We start from the raw sequence: 19,780 nt of genomic DNA, 5'->3' as shown, positions 1-19,780 counted from the left end.
CGTGCTACGGTGAGCAAGGGGGCGGCGTCTACGGCGAGCAAACGAAGCAGAGAAGAGGGGGGTTCGGTGGAGGAGCTCATGGGGGTTGCAGAACGCGTCTGAGCGGGCTCGGGGGAGGTCGGACGTCGTCGGGGCGTTGCCGGCGATCTCGGCGGACGGAGGAAGAAGAAGGCATTGGGGAGGTGCTTGGAGGCGTCCGGCGTCACGTGAGTCGACGAGGAGGTCGAGGACGGCAGCGCGGAGCTAATGGGCTTGTCGGAGAAGCGAGGGGGTGGCTTTGGTGACAACTACGGCGAACGGCAGCGAGGATCGCGCTCGGCCATCGCGGGAGAGGGTGAGGGAGAGGAGGGGGAGAGAGGGGAGGAGTGCAGGGAGGTGGTGGGCGTCTCCGTGGCGCTCGGATGGGGACGAGGAGGCAGCAAGAGGTGGAAGCAGGAGGTGGCCGCGGGAGCACGCGCCGGCGTCACGCCTCTGCCTACTGGCAGAGGTGGGTGACGACTGGCGCAGGCCAGGTGGGCTGGGCCAGCACAGGTGAGGCCCAGGTAGGTTTCTCTCTCTCTTTTTCTGATTTGTTTTCTTTTTCTATTTTTTCTGCAACCGTTGGGCTTTATTAAAAATACTAAAACGTTTCCAAAAATCCTGAAAATAATTGTGGGCTCTGCTTAGAATATTTCCAACAGCCCACACTTATTTCCAGAATTATTTGAGCATTTAAATTATTTTATAGCATTTAAATGCCCAAAATCAAATACTTATGATTTAATTCAATGACCTTCTGTTGACCTAGAAAATTGTGCACCAATTTTGCCAGAGGTTCTAACCCAAGACAAAGAGAGTGAACTTTTTAGAAGGGCATTTCAGGTTCATTGAAAATAATTTTAGTAAACCCTAGTTGTTTCCAGGGGGGGTGCTGGGGGTTCTGTCTTCCCCATTTCAAATTTAAGAGGAATTTAAACATGATGCACACTCTAATGCTTGAACTAACTAGGGTGTGACAACTCACCCCCACTCAAAATAATCTCGTCCCGAGATTTAGGATCCTCCGGAAAGAAGGTGGGGTACTCGAGTCGAAGACGATCCTCCCTTTCCCAAGTGGCTTCTTTCTCGGAATGGTGTGACCATTGAACCTTGAGAAACTTGATATTATGACGTCGAGTGGTACGCTCGGCTTGATCAAGGATACGAACGGGATATTCCCGATATGAGAGGTTATCTTGTAGATCAAGCGTTTCGTGGTCCACTCCACGGGTAGGATCCGCGAAGCAGCGCCTGAGTTGAGAAACGTGGAAGACATTGTGAACTCTGGAAAGATGCGGAGGTAGTTCCAATTGGTAGGCAACTTCTCCTCGTTTGGCAAGAATGCGAAAGGGTCCAATGTAACGAGGAGCCAATTTTCCTTTGATACCGAAACGATGGGTTCCCTTTAACGGAGTAACCTGAAGGTAAGCCTTCTCGCCGACTTCATAAGTCATAGGCTTATGTTTACGATCATAATGACTCTTTTGACGAGATTGGGCTGTTTTCAATTTCTCACGAATAACGCGAACCTGTTCTTCTGCTTCCTGAATCATATCTGGGCCAAAGAGTTGTCTTTCCCCGGTTTCTGACCAGTTAAGAGGCGTTCGACATTTTCATCCATAGAGAACTTCGAAAGGAGCCTTGCACAAGCTAGCTTGATAACTATTGTTGTAAGCAAACTCCGCGAATGGAAGGCATTTCTCCCAACCCATTCCGAATGAGATGACAGAGGCTCGGAGCATATCTTCCAGAATTTGATTGACTCACTCTACTTGACCACTTGATTGAGGATGGAAGGCGGTGCTAAAGGACAGACGAGTTCGCATAGCATTTTGGAAACTTTCCCAAAATCGAGAGGTGAAAAGACTCCCACGGTCTGAGTTAATTTCCAATGGAACACCAAGAAGAGACACTATTCAGGAGATGTATAAGTCGGCTAGCTGACTAGCGGTGATACTCTCACGAACAGGTAGAAAGTGGGCTACTTTGGAAAGACGGTCGATCACGACGAAGATGGCATTATTCCCTCTTTTGGTCTTGGGAAACCCAGTGATGAAATTCATACTGATTTTATCCCATTTCCACTCGGGAATAGCCAAAGGTTGAAGGGTGCCAGCAGGCCGTTGATGCTCTGCTTTAACACGACGACGGACGTCGCAGCTAGCAATGTATTGAGCGATTTCTCTTTTCATCCTAGTCCACCAAAACCTCTGGCGTAGGTCTTGATACATTTTAGTACTACCGGGATGAATGGTGAGAGGGGATTCATGAGCTTCCTTAAGGATCAACTGGCGTAGATGTTGTTTCTTGGGAACCACCAAACGGTTCTCAAAGAAGACAGCACCCCGCTTATCCATGGAAAAACATTTAGCACCTCCGCTAGCAATGTTTTCCTTAATCTGGGATATGCCCTTATCACGCTTCTGGGCAGCTATGATTTGATCCATAAGGGTAGGTTTCGCCACCAGGGTGGATAGAAACCCTCGAGGAACAATGTGAAGATTAAGCTTACGAAATTCCTCATGGAGAAGTGGTTGACTTTGTTGTAACATCAGGTTGTTACAATAGGACTTACAACTTAGTGCATCAGCCATGACATTGGCTTTGCCCGGGGTGTAAGTTATTCCTAAGTCATGATCCGAGATCAACTCGACCCAACGTCTTTGCCTGAGATTCAAATCTGGTCGGGTGAAGATATATTTCAGACTTTGGTGATCGGTGAAGATCTCGCAACGGTTACCGAGGAGGTAATGTCGCCAAGTTTTAAGTGCATGGACTACAGCTGCAAGCTCTAGATCATGTGTGGGATAATTTTCCTCATGTGGATGTAATTGCCGTGAAGCATAGGCAATTACCTGACGATCTTGCATGAGTATGCAACCTAGTCCTTGTCGCGAGGCGTCGCAATAGATAATAAAGTCCTTGGAGAAATCTGGTGGTACCAGTACGGGAGTAGATGTCAGGCATCTTTTTCAGTTCCTGAAAGCTGAACTCGCACTATGGAGTCCACTCGAACTTTTTATCTTTCTTGAGGAGTTCAGTTAGAGGTTTAGCAACCTTGGAGAAATTCTCGACGAAGCGACGGCAATAGCTTGCTAAGCCAAGGAAGCTCCGAACTTGCTTGACCGTCTCAGGTGGAGTCCAATCAAGGACGCTTGAACTCGCTCGGGATTGACAGCAATACCCTTACCAGAGATTACATGGCCTAGATAGGTCACTTCTGGCAACCAGAATTCACACTTGGAGAATTTGGCATAGAGGCGATGCTCTCGAAGTTTCATCAATACCAGCCTTAGATGTTCGGCATGTTCCTCTTCATTCTTGGAGTAGATGAGTATGTCATCGAGGTATACTACGACGAATTTATCCAAATACTCCATAAAGACCGAGTTCATTAACCGGGAGAAGGTAGCTGGGGTATTGGTTAAACCGAAGGACATAACGGTGTACTCGTATTGGCCATAACGAGTAACAAAGGCCGTTTTGGGAATGTCCCCGTTTCTGATTTTGATCTGATGGTAGCCTAACCTCAAATCCATCTTGGAAAAGACTGAGGACCCAGTGAGTTGATCATACAGATCGTTGATCCTGGGAAGCGGATACTTGTTCTTGATGGTGACCAAGTTGACAGGTCGGTAATCTACAACCATTCGATCCGTTCCATCCTTCTTCTTGACGAAGAGGACGGGGCAAGCCCAAGGAGAGGAACTAGGACGGATGAAACCCTTTTTCAAGGACTCATCGAGTTGGTTCTTAAGCTCAGCTAGTTCTAAGGGTGCCATCTTGTAGGGTCTCCTAGAAATTGGAACGGTTCCTGGAACAAGGTCTATCACAAACTCGACATCCCTGTCAGGTGGAACACTTGGCAGTTCTTCTGGGAAGACATCCGGAAAGTCTCAAACTACCGGAACATCCTCAAGGTCTGGAAGGGGGTTGGCATTTAGGGAGTGAAGTTGGCGCTTGGCCACTCGAGTTAAGACATTGACTGTCTTGCCCGATGGGTGAGTAAGTTGAACGGTTCTAGTGGCACAATCAATCTTAGCATAATGGGCTGACATCCAGTCCATACCCAAGATGATGTTTATGTCCGAGGACTTGAGAGCTATTAAGGACGCAAGGAAGACAAGTCTATCGACAAGAATTTCGTTCCCATGGCTTACCCTAGAGGTTTGCCATTTGGAACCCGGAGTTTGAATTACCATGGAAGTGGGCATGTCACAGAATGTCGTGTTATGCAATCGAGCATAGTTCTCGGATATGAATGAATGAGATGCTCCAGTATCGAAAAGAACAGATGCCGGATGGCAGTTAACAAGGAGCATACCAAGGACGACGTTAGAATCCTCATGAGCCTCCTCGGCTGAAACATAGTTGACATGGCCACGGGCAGTGGTGACCGGCTTGGCGTAGAATGTCTTTCCCGCTGGCTTACCATGGCCAACGGAATTTCCAGTTTGATTGGGGTTGTTGTTCTAGGGACACTCCCGGCTATAGTGACCCGGCTCTCCACACTTGAAGCATGTCACAACATTGGGGCGTGGAGCAGCATTAGCAACGGGGCCACCATAGGGCTTGGGCGGTGCAAACTGCTGGTTGGGACGAGGCGCCTCAAAGGATGGCCTCAGGATGAACCTGGGTGACAGTGCCGTGCTTGGGATCCACACCCGGCGCTTCTGAGCTCCAAAGCCGGATGAAGAGCCAAAATCACAGGAGTGCTTGCGTGAAGCGTCATAATCAGTCTGGCCTGTCTCAGCACTGATGGCTTTGTTGACCAACTTCTGAAAGGAGGTGCACTCGTGCAGACGAAGATCGCGGCGAAGCTCAGGGCTAAGTCCCTTGCGGAACCTTGCCTGCTTCTTAGCGTCAGTAGATACCTCTTTAGGGGCATAACGTGCCAGATTCCCAAATTCACGACTATATGCATCCACAGTCAGTCTTCCTTGGGTGAAATTGCACAACTCCTCCCTCTTGCGATCCATGAGACCTTCCGGAATGTGATGCTCACGGAAAGCCTCACTGAATTCAGCCCAAGTAGTGATTTGGCCGACCGGGCGCATAGCTTCAAAGTTTTCCCACCAGAGGCTAGCAGGGCCTTCGAAATGGTAGGCAGCGTAGGTAACCTTGTCGGCTTCGGCTACATTGGCAGAACGTAGCTTGTGGGTGATGCTGTGAAGCCAGTCATCCGCGTCGAGGGGCTCAACAGAATGGTTAAACTTTGGTGGGTACAGCTTGATAAAATCATTGATTGACACCAAATCATTTCGCGGATGGCGTGCAGTGTTCTGCTCAATCCTCTCCAGCAGGCGGTTAGTCTCACGCTTGTTTCTTTCCGCCTCCAGCATCACTTCGGCCAGGGAAGGCGGGTGAGGCAGATTTTCACCCCTAGCTGCACTGGCTTCCCCCTGCTCCAGGGCAGTAGGGTTGCTGCGGGTGTTGACCATCCTAGGAGAAAACAAGACAATGGTTTAGATAAGGATGGCTCAAACTTAGCAAGGAAGTGCAGAATGTAATGGATAACACGGAATGCAGAGATGTTCATCCGTATGTCATGGTAATATAAAACTGCCATATATATACCAACGGTCATACACATCATACATAGTTTAGTACAAGCCCAGGCTACAGTACAACTATGATGAAAGACGTTACATCTCATCGGAGGCATTCCAAGCTCCTATACATTATTTGTCTACACCTCCAGAATTGATTACACACAAAGTCATATTCCACAAGTCACGCAGGACAGTGAAGATACAACTATTACAATACTAGTGGTACTACTACTAACTCAGACAACTCCATAGTAGTCCTCATGGAAGTCAACTCCATAGCCTGGAAGTTCAACGTGATCATCCGGGAACAGACGGTCCTGAGGAGCTTGTGGACCATAGGGGCTAGGATGAGGTCTTGGACCAACAAACGGTGGCCTGCGGGGACCACGGGGCGGGGTGATGCCTCCCACATCACACCAATCCACCATGTCTGGCAGAGCAGATCTCACAGGATACAGATCCCTTGTATCCATACATCCAGCTTGCACCACAGGTGCAAACCGAGTCAATGTGGCCCAGTGATCAGCACGGGTATTGAAAAGCTCCAACCTCAAGGCCCGATTCTCTCGGTCCTTATCTTCGAGCATCTCGGCAGTGGTACGAGTTAATGAGTCCTCCTGAGTGGAGTCAGCATAGATAGCCTGAAGATACCCTTGCGCTCCCGTAAGTGAAGCTGGCGTGTAACGGAAGTCGGTGTTCCAAAGCAGGCCAGTCCGGACTCGCATGATGGTCATCATGGAATAGGCAGCATCCTGCACAGCCATCTCAACAGTAACCCGAAGTCCATAGGAACAGTGAAGGGGCTCGGTAGATCCAGGATAAGAAGGAAATATCCTGACGGTGCAGAAATATTGGCTTTGATTAAAGTCTCGGAACTGCTCTTCGACAGTGTATTCGGGATACCAACAGTAACCTGTCTTGATCATTACGCGGACTAACATAGCAGTATGACCGGGCATGTCGAGGCACCGGGTCAGGCGAACCACTTGGTTTTGAGCACAGTTGGCCATCTGAAAGCACAACCACAATGCAAAGACATTAGGATTTCTAGGGAAAATTGGACAACATAACAGCTGTAAATGCTCAGAAAAATATTTGAGACATCCACAACAGTTTGCAATACCACTCAACAACATCATATCAAGGTTCTGATTTAATTAGCAACATACTAAAAGTAGTAGAAACTGTACTGAGGCTTGTAACAACAATCCTATAAGCTACTACGGATTAGTAACACGTGAACCTGACAGAAGAAGAGAGCCTAGTCCTTAACCCACGTTGAATGAGAAGAGAATTACTCAGATCAGAGGGCATAAGGTAAAGGAGTAAAAGAGCCTTACGTTCCCTCCCACAATCAATTCCCCTACATATAACTAAAGCATTTCTAGACTCGACATCGACCAGTTTGGCTCAACGAACCTACAGGCAGCCCGGCTCTGATGCCAACGCTGTCAGGACCCCGATTCCAAGTCACATCGATCTAGCCGGTAACACCTCATATGCATCACATCGAGCATGTCGGTCATCAGCGAGTGATTCCGGGCTGTAGCAGGCTAGGCAGGACTCCGGATGTCACCGCGTGACATTTCCCCGAAGGGACAGACATAGGAACGACGTGAATCACATGCCGGCCAGTCAAGTGTCCTGAGCAGTAGTGCTGGGCTAGCAGGACTTCGGTGAACTGGGCTGTAGCGGACTACTATGGCTCCAGGAACACTAGACTACATTTCCCCATAAGAAAGGCTGCCAAGGATAAACAACTAGATTGTCGGATCCCACTCATACCAAGCATTTCAATCATACACACAATATGCCCGATATGAGTACATACAACATGGCATCACAACAAAACTCTACAACTCAAGTACTTTATTTAAAGGCTCCAGAGAGCCATACATAACATGTTCATACAGATAGGGGTCACATGACCCGACACTCAAGTTATACAATCATACAAGCACAAACGGAAGCAGCTAGTCTGAGTATAGACACTAGAAAGAAAGAAGGCTTCTCGAAGCCTGTCTATCTACATAGGGCCCTCCATGGCCAGGATCACCACCTGGGTGGCTAGTCACTCGTCGACATCAAGGTCTACATAAAACCCATCGGAGGGGGCAGTGTTGTCGTCTGAAAACAATAAATAAGCAAACATGAGTACAAGGTACTCAGCAAGTCTTACATCAGAACCTACTATACATGCTCATTCTCAAGAAGGTGGTGGGGTTATTGCAGCAAGCCAGCTTTGACTCTTGGCTAAGCTATCCTACGGAACTCCACTAGTAAAATAGTTTTCACACACGAGTCCACTACTCACCAACACAATACTCCACCGGGGATCCTCCCTCGTCATCCTACGAGAGGGCCATCCTCGGTACTCACACTTATCTTGAGTCTTTTAGTAGTATCCATTAACTTGTCTATGAACTGTATAGGCAACCAATTAGTCCTTTACCGCGGATGCGGCTATTCGAATAGTTTTATACCCTGCAGGGGTGTACTTCGTCACACATGTTTCCACCACTTAGCGTCTGCACACGACATGTGCTCGGCAGACTTCAAGCGAAAACCGACGTGGGTGTAGACCACAACCTGACTAACCTCACAAGTCTCTAGTCCAGGTTTATCGCCTATTTAGGTTCCATCCGCAAGGAAATCCGGCCGGGGTGTCCTCAACGGCCCCAAACGATGTGTGCAGGATTCCCGAGACACCAAACAGGCGACTCGGTACACCGTGCCATGGTGTATCTACCGCATCATAGCCCACCCCTAGGGTCAGCGCTACGCACGGCCGCCAACACATAACCTACAAACCCAGAAACTAGTTGCAACTCCTGGACAGAGGACGAGATGGGTCAGTAAGTCGAGCGGGGTCGTATTTCAAGGCCTAATGTGTGGTAGTAACTGAATCTTAAATCATGCATACAGATCTCAGTTCTTATGGACGGTCTCAATGAAACAACCCACCATGTACTCCTACATTGCCTCTCATCGATACCTTTACCAAAACATGTTCAACACATCCCTCACATTACCGACATAATCATATCACTCTAGTTCATCACCCAGATGAACCAGACCTGACACAACTCTCAGCATAGCAGGCATAGCAAGGTAGGAATCACATACATGGCTCAATCAACTCCTACACATGCTAGTGGGTTTCATCTAGTTACTGTGGCAATGACAGGTCATGCAGAGGATAAGGGTTCAACTACCGTAGCACACAACAGTTTGAATCGCGTTGTCTTAATGCAGTAAACAAGAGAAGAAGCGAGAACATGGGTTGTATCGAAATGATCAATGGGTTGCTTGCCTATTGTAGAGGTAGTAGGGTACTGCCCTTCAGACGGATACTCGGGGTTATCCTCGGAGGCAGAACCTACCACGAAAGACACACCGAAACATAATCAACACATGGCGATATGCAAAAATATGATGCATGCTATGACATGGCAAGATGAAGGTGTCTTGGCCTAATGCAAGCTAAAACAGAAGGGGATGAACTCATTTGAATCAAAGATTCAAATATTAGCTCATTAAACATGGCCTTATTAGTGCATTACCCTATTCTGCTTAAACAGCAAGGTTAACTTGTTTTGTCATGCATGAAACCATTACAGATGGATAGATTGAATTTTTCTGATCATTTTTCATATATAAATCTTTGCATTTGGAGCTATGGTTGATTTTCTATGATTTTTAGAAGTTTTGACTATTTTCTGGAATTTCCTATTAAAGAATAAATCCAGTAATTGAATTAATGCGTCAGCACTATGTCACTCTGACGTCAGCGGGTCAAAGGCGCTAGCCCAGGTCAAACCTGACTGGTGGGCCCTCTCTGTCAGTGACTCAACTAGTTAACAGTGTTAAATTAACTCTAATTAACTGTAAGTGGGGCCTGGGCCCACATGTCAGTGAGAGAGAGTTAGTTAACGAGGTCATTAACCTCTAACAGAGTGATTAACTCTAATTAAAACTAATCTAATTTGGTTAGGAGCCGGCCCCACATATCAGTGTCTCAGGCGGAGTCAAACTGGGGTCAAACCCTTGGTCAGCACAGTCAATCCCGCCGGTGTTGAGTCGCCGGCGAGGCCGAGACGGCGGAGAGCTTGGGAAATCGCCCACAGGCGACCAAATCGACCGCGATTTGGTCCTTCGCGTAGCTGGGGCTCGCGCGCATCTAGTGGGGCAAGTGGAAGGAGCTGGGGTGGAGCGAGCTCGCCGGAATCGAGCTCGTGGCGACGGCCGGAGCTCGGCCGTTGGTGGTTTTGCTGCTGCAGCGAGCTAGCGGGGAAACAGACGCTCTAGCGAGGCTCTAGAAGGTGCGGTGAGTGCGTTAGGCACCCGCGCCTGACCAAATGGTCACCGGAGTGATGCCGGCGTCGAGCTCGCGCGGCGGCGTGCTACGGTGAGCAAGGGGGCGGCGTCTACGGTGAGCAAACGAAGCAGAGAAGAGGGGGGTTCGGTGGAGGAGCTCACGGCGGTTGCAAAACACGTCTCAACGGACTCGGGAGAGGTCGGACGTCATCGGGGCATTGGCGGCAATCTCGGCAAACTGAGGAAGAAGAAGGCATCGGGGAGGTGCTTGGAGGCGTCCGGCGTCGCGTGAGTCGACGAGGAGGTCGAGGACGGCATCGTGGAGCTAATGGGCTTGTTGGAGAAGCGAGGGGGTGGCTCTGGTGACAACTATGGCAAACGGCGGCGAGGATCGCGCTCGGCCATCGCGGGAGAGGGTGAGGGAGACGAGGGGGGAGAGGGTAGGAGTGCAGGGAGGTGCTGGGCGTCTTCGTGGCGCTCGGATGGGGACGAGGAGGCAGCAGGAGGTGGAAGCAGGAGGTGGCCGCGGGAGCACGCGCCGGCGACACGCCTCTGCCTACTGGCAGAGGTGGGTGATGACTGGCACAGGCCAGGTGGGCTGGGCCAGCACAGGTGAGGCCCATGTAGGTTTCTCTCTCTCTCTCTCTCTCTCTCTCTCTCTCTCTTTTCTGATTTGTTTTCTTTTTCTATTTTTTCTGCAACCATTGGGCTTTATTAAAAATACTAAAACGTTTCCAAAAATCCTGAAAATAATTGTGGGCTCTGCTCAGAATATTTCCAACAGCCCACACTTATTTCCAGAATTATTTGAGCATTTAAATTATTTTATAGCATTTAAATGCCCAAAATCAAATACTTATGATTTAATTCAATGACCTTCTGTTGACCTAGAAAATTGTGCACCAATTTTGCCAGAGGTTCTAACCCAAGACAAAGAGAGTGAACTTTTTAGAAGGGCATTTCAGGTTCATTGAAAATAATTTTAGTAAACCCTAGTTGTTTCCAGGGGGGTGCTGGGGGTTCTGTCTTCCCCATTTCAAATTTAAGAGGAATTTAAACATGATGCACACTCTAATGCTTGAACTAACTAGGGTGTGACACACCAAGCGATTCTCAAAGAAAACAACACCTCAATCATCCATAGAGAAACATCCACCAACTCCCTTCTTAATGGTTCTCTTGATGCGGATAACACCCCTATCAAACTTTTGATAAGTAATGATCTGATCCTCATGGGTAGGTTTCGCCACCAAGGTAGAAAGGAATCCATGAGGAGCAATGTGAAGGTTAAGCTTACATAATTCCTCATGGAGAAGTGGCTGGCCCTGCTGCAACATGAGATTGTTGCAATAGGACTTACGACTTAGCGCATCAGCCATGACATTCCCCTTGCCTGGGGTGTAGGTAATTCCTAAGTCGTAATCTGAGATCAACTCCAACCAACGTCTTTGCCTAAGGTTCAAATCTGGTTGGGTGAAGATATACTTAAGACTCTGGTGATCGGTGTAAATCTCGCAACATTTACCAAGGAGGTAATGTCGCCAGGTCTTAAGTGCATAGACTACGGCTGCAAGCTCTAGATCATGTGTAGGATAATTCTCCTCATGTGGATGCAACTGTCGAGATGCATAGGCAATCACATGGCGATCTTGCATAAGGATGCAACCTAGTCCCTGTCGTGAGGCGTCGCAGTAGATAAAAAAGTCTTTAGTGAAATCCGGTGGCACAAGTACGGGAGCAGAAGTCAGGCGTCTTTTCAGTTCCTGAAAACTGTACTCACACTGTGGGGACCACTCAAACTTTTTATCTTTCTTGAGAAGTTCCGTCAGAGGTTTGGCCACTTTGGAGAAGTTCTCAACAAAGCGGCAACAATAACTGGCTAGACCAAGGAAACTCCTAACTTGTTTAACTGTTTCAGGCGGAGTCCAATCAAGAACGGCCTGAACTCTCTCAGGATTGACAGCAATGCCCTTACCAGAGATTACGTGTCCTAGGTAGGTCACTTCTGGCAACCAAAATTCACACTTGGAGAACTTGGCATAAAGGCGGTGTTCTCTGAGTTTTTCTAACACAAGTCTAAGATGTTCGACATGCTCTTCCTCGTTCTTCGAGTAAATAAGGATATCATCGAGGTAAACCATGACGAACTTATCTAAGTACTCCATGAAGATCAAGTTCATCAAGCGGGAGACCGTAGCTGGAGCGTTGGTTAGACCAAAGGACATGACGGTGTACTTGTACTGGCCATAACGAGTGACAAAAGCCATTTTAGGAATGTCCCCGTTTTTGATCTTGATTTGGTGGTAGCCTAACCTCAAATCCATCTTGGACAAGACTGAGGATCCAGCAAGCTGATCATACAGATTGTTGATCCTGGGGAGCGGATACTTGTTCTTTATCGTGACCAAATTAACGAGGCGATAATTTACAACCATCCAGTCCGTACCATCCTTCTTCTTGACAAAGAGGACGGGGCAAGCCCAGGGAGAAGAACTAGGACGGATGAAATCCTTTTGCAAGGACTCATCAAGTTGTTTCTTAAGCTCGGCTAACTCTAAGGGTGCCATCTTGTAAGGTCTCCTAGAAATTGGGGCGGTTCTGGGGATAAGATCTATAACAAACTCTACATCTCTGTCAGGTGGAATACCTGGCAGTTCCTCTGGAAAGACATCCGGAAAGTCACGGACTACCGGGATATCTTCAAGGTCAGGAAGAGGGCTTGCATTTAGAGAATAGAGTTGATGCTTTGCAATTTTGGTGGAGACAGTGACTATCTTGCCAGAGGGGTGTGTGAGCTGAACAGACCTGGTGTAACAATCAATAGTGAGCTTTCATCCAGTCCATACCCAAGATGATGTTAATATCTAAAGACTTAAGGGATATCAAGGAAGCTAGGAATACAAGTCTGTCAACATGTATTTCATTGCCATAACTTATCCTAGAAGTTTGCCACTTGGATCCAGGAGTTTGAATGAGTAGTGGGGAGGGCATATCACAAAATGACATGTCGTGCAAGCGGGCATAACTTTCGGAAATGAAGGAGTGAGATGCTCCAGTATTGAATAGAACCGAATCTGGATGACAGTTGACAAGGAGTGTGCCAAGAACGACATCTGGATCATCATGAGCGTCTTTAGCTGAGACGTGATGCACACGTCCAAGTTCAGTGGGAGCTGACTTGGCACTGATCATCTTGCGTGATGGCTTACTACCACTGCCAACAGACTTCTCGGGCTGGGGTGGAGCAACACGGGTCTGAGTGCAAATACGGGCAATGTGGCCTGGCTCTCCGCACTTGTAACAAATCTTGGAGGTATGACATGGACCCGCATTGACAAGTGGTCTACCAATAGGCATGGGTGTAGCATACGGTTGAACTGGGTGAGGTGCCACACAAGAAGGCCTTGCTGTATAACCGGGTGGAAGAGCGGAGTTCGGAATCCAAATCCGGCGCTTCTGAGAACTAGAACCAGAGGAAGAACCCAAATCACGGGTGTTCTTACGAGACTCCTCGTAAGTGAGTTGAGTTGTCTCTGCATTAATGGCCTTGTTCATAAGATCCTGGAATGTATTGCAATGATGCAAGTGTAGATCACGACGCAACTTGGGGTTGAGACCCTTCCGGAACCTAGCCTGCTTCTTGGCGTCTGTGGACACCTCTTATTTCCTACTGTAAGCATCAACAGCCATCTTACTCTGAGTGAAACTACAGAACTCATCTCTCTTGCGGTCAATGAGAGCCTGAATGTGATGCTCGCGAAAAGCCTCAGTGAAATCTCTCCAGGTGGTTATCTGGCCAGCTGGAAGCATAGCCTCATAGTTCTGCCACCAAAGACTAGCAGGACCTTCCAGGTGATATGTAGCATAGGTGACCTTGTCACTTTCAGCTACGTTCGCAGAACGCAGCTTGTGAGTGATACTACGAAGCCAGTCATCTGCATCGAGTGGTTCGATGGAATGATGGAAGGTAGGTGGTTTCAGACCAATGAAATCATAGATGGTCGCTGACTCCTTGCACTGGGGTGCAGTGTTCTCCTCGATACGTGTTAACAAGCGGTTGGTCTCACGCTTGTTCATCTCAACTTCTAACATGAACTTTGCCAATGAAGACTGATCGGGAGGAACCTCATCCCTACCATCTCCGTGGTTCCGGCTACGAGCAACAGAACTTCGATTAACCGGCAACATCCTGAAGAACGAAACCAAGGAAAACAAGGATGGATTCAGCGTCATCATAAGGGTGTAGAATATAGTACAAGGAAAATACTATCTCTTGAACTCCTAGGACAATTCCGGCAGCATAACAACAGTAAAATGCTCAAAATGAGACATCCTGCAAATGATGGGGTAGCACCATACTCAACATCATCACTTAAGGTTCTGAGATATTACTAAACAGACTACACCGGAAGTACTTGAACTGGGATAAGACTCTGATCAACCAATCCTAAGAGACTACGGAGTAGTAACACGTGATCCTGATAGACGGAAGGGGAAGCCTAGTTCCTTAACCCCGTAGGAAAGATAGGATGACTCAGATCAGAAGGGCATGAGGTATAAGGAGTAAAAAGAGCCTTACGTTCCCTTCCACAATCAATTCCCCTATATAGCTAAAGAATTTCTAGACTCAACTTCGACCAGGTTGGCTTGGAAATCCTACAGGCAGTCAGGCTTTGATACCAAAGTTGTCGGGACCCTGATTCCAAGTCACATCGATCTAGCTGGTAACATCTCATATCACTTTGCGGCCTCACGCACGGTATTCCCACGGGTGTCACCTTACCCTGGCCCGGGACCGTTTGCACCTTTTGGCTCACATATATGATTGTGTCGCTAGCATCCATATGACAGAGAACCCGGGCCGACATGGCTAGTCATGAACCCTAAGCGGCACTAACCCATGGGGACAGGCATACATGATTCACATCGAGCATGTCGGTCAGCACCGTGTGAATCCGGGCTGTAGCACTGGGCTAACAGGACTCTGGGGAACCCGGGCTGTAGCAGGCTAGGCAGGACTCTGGATGTCACCGCATGACATTTCCCCGAAGGGACAGACACAGGAACAAAGTGAAGCACATGCCGGCCAGTCAAGTGTCCTGAGCAGTAGTGCTAGGCTAGCAGGACTCCGGTGAACCGGGCTGTAGCGGACTACTATGGCTCAAGGAAGCACTAGACTACATTTCCCCATAAGAGAGACTGCCAAGGATAAACAACTAGATTGTCAGATCCCACACATAGCAATACACGTCACACGTACGCATAACATGCAAGTATGTGTTGTACAACATGGCATCACAACATAACGCAAACTCATATAGATAAAGGCTCAGAAGAGCCACATAGCATAAAATACAAACAGGGGTCACATGACCCATCATTCAGAGCATACAAGCAACGGAAGCATTACATGTCTGGGTACAAACAACTACAAAAGAAGAGGCTATGAGGCCTGACTATCTACAAGTCCCTCCCAAGGGCACAAGATCGTAGCTGAGGTGCAAGCTACTCGTCGAAATCCAAGCGGTACTACTAGTGAGACAGATGTCTCACCTGCAAAACATAAATAAAGCAAACGTGAGTACAAAGGTACTCAGCAAGACTTACATCAGATCCTATCATACATGCATTTGTATCAAGAAGGTAATGTGGGGTTTAGTTGCAGCAAACCAGCTTTGACTCAGTGGCTATCCTGTTCTACGACAACGAGAAACTTCTTTGAGGTGAGGCAGCGCACACGAGTCCACTAATCACCACATTAATACACCACTATGGATTCATCCTCGTCTTCTTACGAGAAGGCCATCCATAGCACTCACACTTGTCTTAAGCATTTTAGAGTATCCACTTTAAGTTGTCTATGTACCACATAAGCATCCAAGAAGTCCATAACTGAGGACACGGCGATTCGAATAGATCATGATAACCCTGCAGGGGTGTACTTCTTCACACATGCTCTCACCACTTATCACCATGTACACGTCATGTATCTCGGCAACCTTCAAGCGGAAGCCTGGCGAGGGTGTCGGCCACGACCTGACTAACCACACAAGACTCTAGTCCAGGTTTATCGCCTATTCGGGTTCCATCCGCAAGGAGATCCGGCCGGGGTGTCGCTCACGGCCCCAAACGATATATGCAGGTTCCCAAGCCCACCTTGCCGGATGGATCTACGCTTGGTACACCATGCCACTTGTGCCTAGTCTGTCCCAAGCCCACCTGGTCGGGTGCCACTTGGTAGACTACTAACACTACCTACAAACACCAGAAACTATTTGCGACTCCTGGACAGAGATCAAGTTGGCTAATAAGTCGAGAGGGGCACTTAAGCATTCCAATGTGTGGTAGTAGCTAGTCATTGGACAACATACACGGAACTCAGTGCTTAAGGACGGTTCCAGTGAGACAACCCACCATGTACTCCTACATGGCCTCTCACCGCTACCTTTACCAAATCATGTTCACACGCTTAACTCTCAGCACCAGAACATATCGTACCACTCCAATTCGTTCCCGATGAATCAGACCTGACACAACTCTAAGCAATAGCAGGCATGGCATGGCAAGAACACAACATGGCTCAATCAACTCCTACACATGCTAGTGGGTTTTAACTATTTACTGTGGCAATGACAGGTCATGAAGAGGAATGGGTTCAACTACCGCATCATAAAGTAGCAGTTGAATCGTTGTTGTCCTAATGCAATAAATGAGAGCAGGACCAAGAGAGTAGGATTGTATCGGAATGAACAAGGGGGTTTGCTTGCCTGGTAGATCAACAGGGGGGCACTGCTCCTCTGACAGGTACTCTGGATCGGTCTCCGGAGCAGGACCTATCGAGAAGGAACGGTGTCGATAATCAAAGACAAGCATACGCAACAATATGATGCATGATCATGGCATGAATATGTGATGCTGATTGAGCTAATGCAACTGGCTTTTATTTGGATGAAATCCATTTGAACCAAAGATTCAAATGCATCTCTAAAATAAGCTCTTTATATAAGCCATTTTAGTGTTTCACTTATACAATAGGTATAAGTTGGTTTGACATGCATGAAACTGGTACAGATGGATAGATTGAATTTTTCTGATAATTTTTCATATATAAATTATTTCAATCTGAGCTACGGTTGAATTTCTATGAATTTTTGAAGTTTATATCATTTCTGGAATTTCCTAATTTATTTTAATACCAGAAAATGATATATTGCGTCAGCATGACAGCAGCATTGCGTCAGCAGGTCAAAGGCGCTGACCAAGTCAAACTTGACGTGTGGGTCCACACGTCAGTGACTCAGTTAGTTAACAGGGGGTTTATTTAGTCTAATTAGGATTAGTGGGCGTCGGGCCCACTGGTCAGTGACTAACTAGGTAACTAACCTAGGTTAATTAGTGTTAATCTAATACTAACTAAAGATGTCAGGGGGGTGGCCCACGCGTCAGTGACACAAGGGGGAGGGTCAACCCCGGTTAGCGGGTCAAACCCGCCGGTGAGGCCCGGGACGGCGGCGCGGCTCGGAAAACGCCCACAGGGAACGGGCGAGGCTGTTCTTGGGCTCGTTGGAGAGCTCTTGCAGGCGCGCATCTAGTGGTGGTGGAGGCCGGGCCTATGGTGGCTGGAGCCAACGACGACGAGCAAGTCCGCGGCGGTCGGAGTTCGGTCGAGCTCGGGTTCGAAGCTGCAGTGAGCGTGGTGATGCGGGCGTAGCACCTACGGCCTCTGCATGGTGCGGTGAGCACGTGGGTGTGCTCGGTTGGGGGCTATGATGACTGTGGCCACGGCGGCGAGGGGCTCAAGCGGCGGCGCGATTCGGCCGTCGGCGAAGCAGCGGCTATGTCGAGGAGAAGAGCACAGGGGGAGAGGGGAAAGAGGCAGGGGCTCACGGCGGTTCGTATGAAGGAGACGGCGAGCTCGGGGGCGGCCTGATGGTGACGTACGGGCGACGGCGATCTCAGTCAACCCGAGGTTGAAGACGATGGCGTGGAGGCGATGCAGGGCGTTCGGGCTCGATTCCTTCGGCTTGGGGAGGCGGAGCTCAACGGCGGTGCTGGTGGACACGACAGAGGGGTGAGGAGATGGCTGTGGCCGCGGCAGCGGCGAGCTGCGACGATGGTGGCGTCTGGTGGTGCTGCGCAGAGAGATCAGAGGAGGGGGATGGACACGGGGAGAGTGAGGGGGAGTCAGAGCGATCGGGACAGCACCAAGGAGGTCGGCCGCGGTGTCGAGCTGGCCTGGGGACACAGGCAGACGCCCTGGTGGCGTGGCGCTCTTGGGCGTGCGCGCGTGCTCGTCCTTCTGGCTCGAGGAGGAGGACGACTGGCAGCGCCAGTCAGCTGGGCCGGCCTGATGGGCCACCGGGCTGCCAGGCTGCAGGTAAGGTCCAGGTAAGTATTTCCCTTTTGTTTTTCTTTTCTATTTTTCTGACATTTGTTTTGATTTAGTAAAAATACTAAATCATTTTATTTACTTATGCCAATTTTTGCAGGGGCTAGTGGTATTATTCCTGAGCTCCTCAACTACTGGCATAATTTTTGGACAATATTTTATATATATAACAATATATATCCAAAGCAAATAATTACTGCATTAATTCCAAATGCCCAAGATAAATACTTATGAGCTCCTGAAAATGTTGGTTTGAATTTTACCTCTGACCAATATTTTCAAAGAGCAACATGAACATTTTCTTGGACCTTTTTGGAGCAACTGGTTACTTGGGTCATTTTCATAAATGATTCTGAGGGTTTCACAATTCCCATTTCAAATTTAAATGTAATTTGAACATGATGCACAACTGACTAGCTGGTCTAGGTCATACCAGAACTAGGGATGTGACAATTAGTGCAAGTTTGGTGGCTGGCAGAAAGTTGCACTTTCAGATATTGAGTGTTCATTTGAGCCGCAATAGCTTACGAACGGGTATGAATGAAAACTAATTTGGCACATCAATAGCTTACTATTAAGCCGGAAGGCATAAGTTCGATGACATTAGTAACAAGAACCCAAAGGCAGTAGCCAGTAAGCGTATCTCTAAAACATCAAGCTGAATGCTGACAGACAGCGTACAACTATGAACTGCAATTGTAAAGCTGAATGATTTCAGTAACAAGCACCTACAGCAGCATTCATTGGTTGAAACAGGTCAGGATTGCCAGCGTTTCAGCAGACTCCCTGAAGAAGGAAGACCTGAAGTCGACAGGTCAGAGAAAGAGAAGGATGCCTTTGCGGAAGTGTACCATTGTACGTATATGTCAGTCAGTTGTGAGAGTGCTAATAAGGTGCTCCAGTATTTGTCGTCACAATCTCCGCATAGTATGAATAGTTGTGTCAAGACTCTTTTTCCTTAGAACAGTAGATGAACTGTTGTGGTTACATTGAAAGAAGAAGACCAGCCAGCCACAAACTCATCAAAGCTGGTCGACACACCAGGCCAGGGAACTGCCAGAGTAAGAACAAAATTGGTAGCTAAAAAGGATTTGAATTCGAGTATTGTAGGGCTTTACCCTCGTCCGAAGGAGAGGGAGCCCTTTTAGAAATTCTCAATGGCCCATCACAAAGGGAGGGCCAAAGAGGGGGTTTGGAAATAGTTTTCAACCAGCAATTGACGCGCCTCGGTATTACCTCACTAGCTGCGTCATTGCCCCAAGCGCAAAGATGCCTTTCAACGTGAGCTCACCCCTCCCTCTTATACCCGAGCTCTGCACCCAGCCCCTCCTGTCTCGCCGAGGTAAATGTAGGTAATGTTTTCTGAACATCCAGATATCTTATTTGTATTTTTCTGAGTTCATATCATCTTATTAAGAATGTTCTAACGACTTTGACCATTATTTGTAAACTTCATAACAAGTTTATACGAACACAGAAAAATGCAAGTAAGATAACAGGATCT

The 19,780-nt window shown here is 48.1% G+C and overlaps 1 pseudogene; it reads right to left on the bottom strand.

The window, feature by feature from the left end:
- Positions 1-19,386: 19,386 nt before the first annotated feature.
- Positions 19,387-19,547, bottom strand: LOC119359826 (annotated as a pseudogene).
- Between the last annotated feature and the right edge of the window lie 233 nt (positions 19,548-19,780).

The sequence above is a fragment of the Triticum dicoccoides genome, chromosome 2A (assembly GCF_002162155.2).
Source record: "Triticum dicoccoides isolate Atlit2015 ecotype Zavitan chromosome 2A, WEW_v2.0, whole genome shotgun sequence".
Lineage (NCBI taxonomy): Eukaryota > Viridiplantae > Streptophyta > Magnoliopsida > Poales > Poaceae > Triticum > Triticum dicoccoides.
This window is presented reverse-complemented; position numbering and strand designations above follow the sequence as displayed.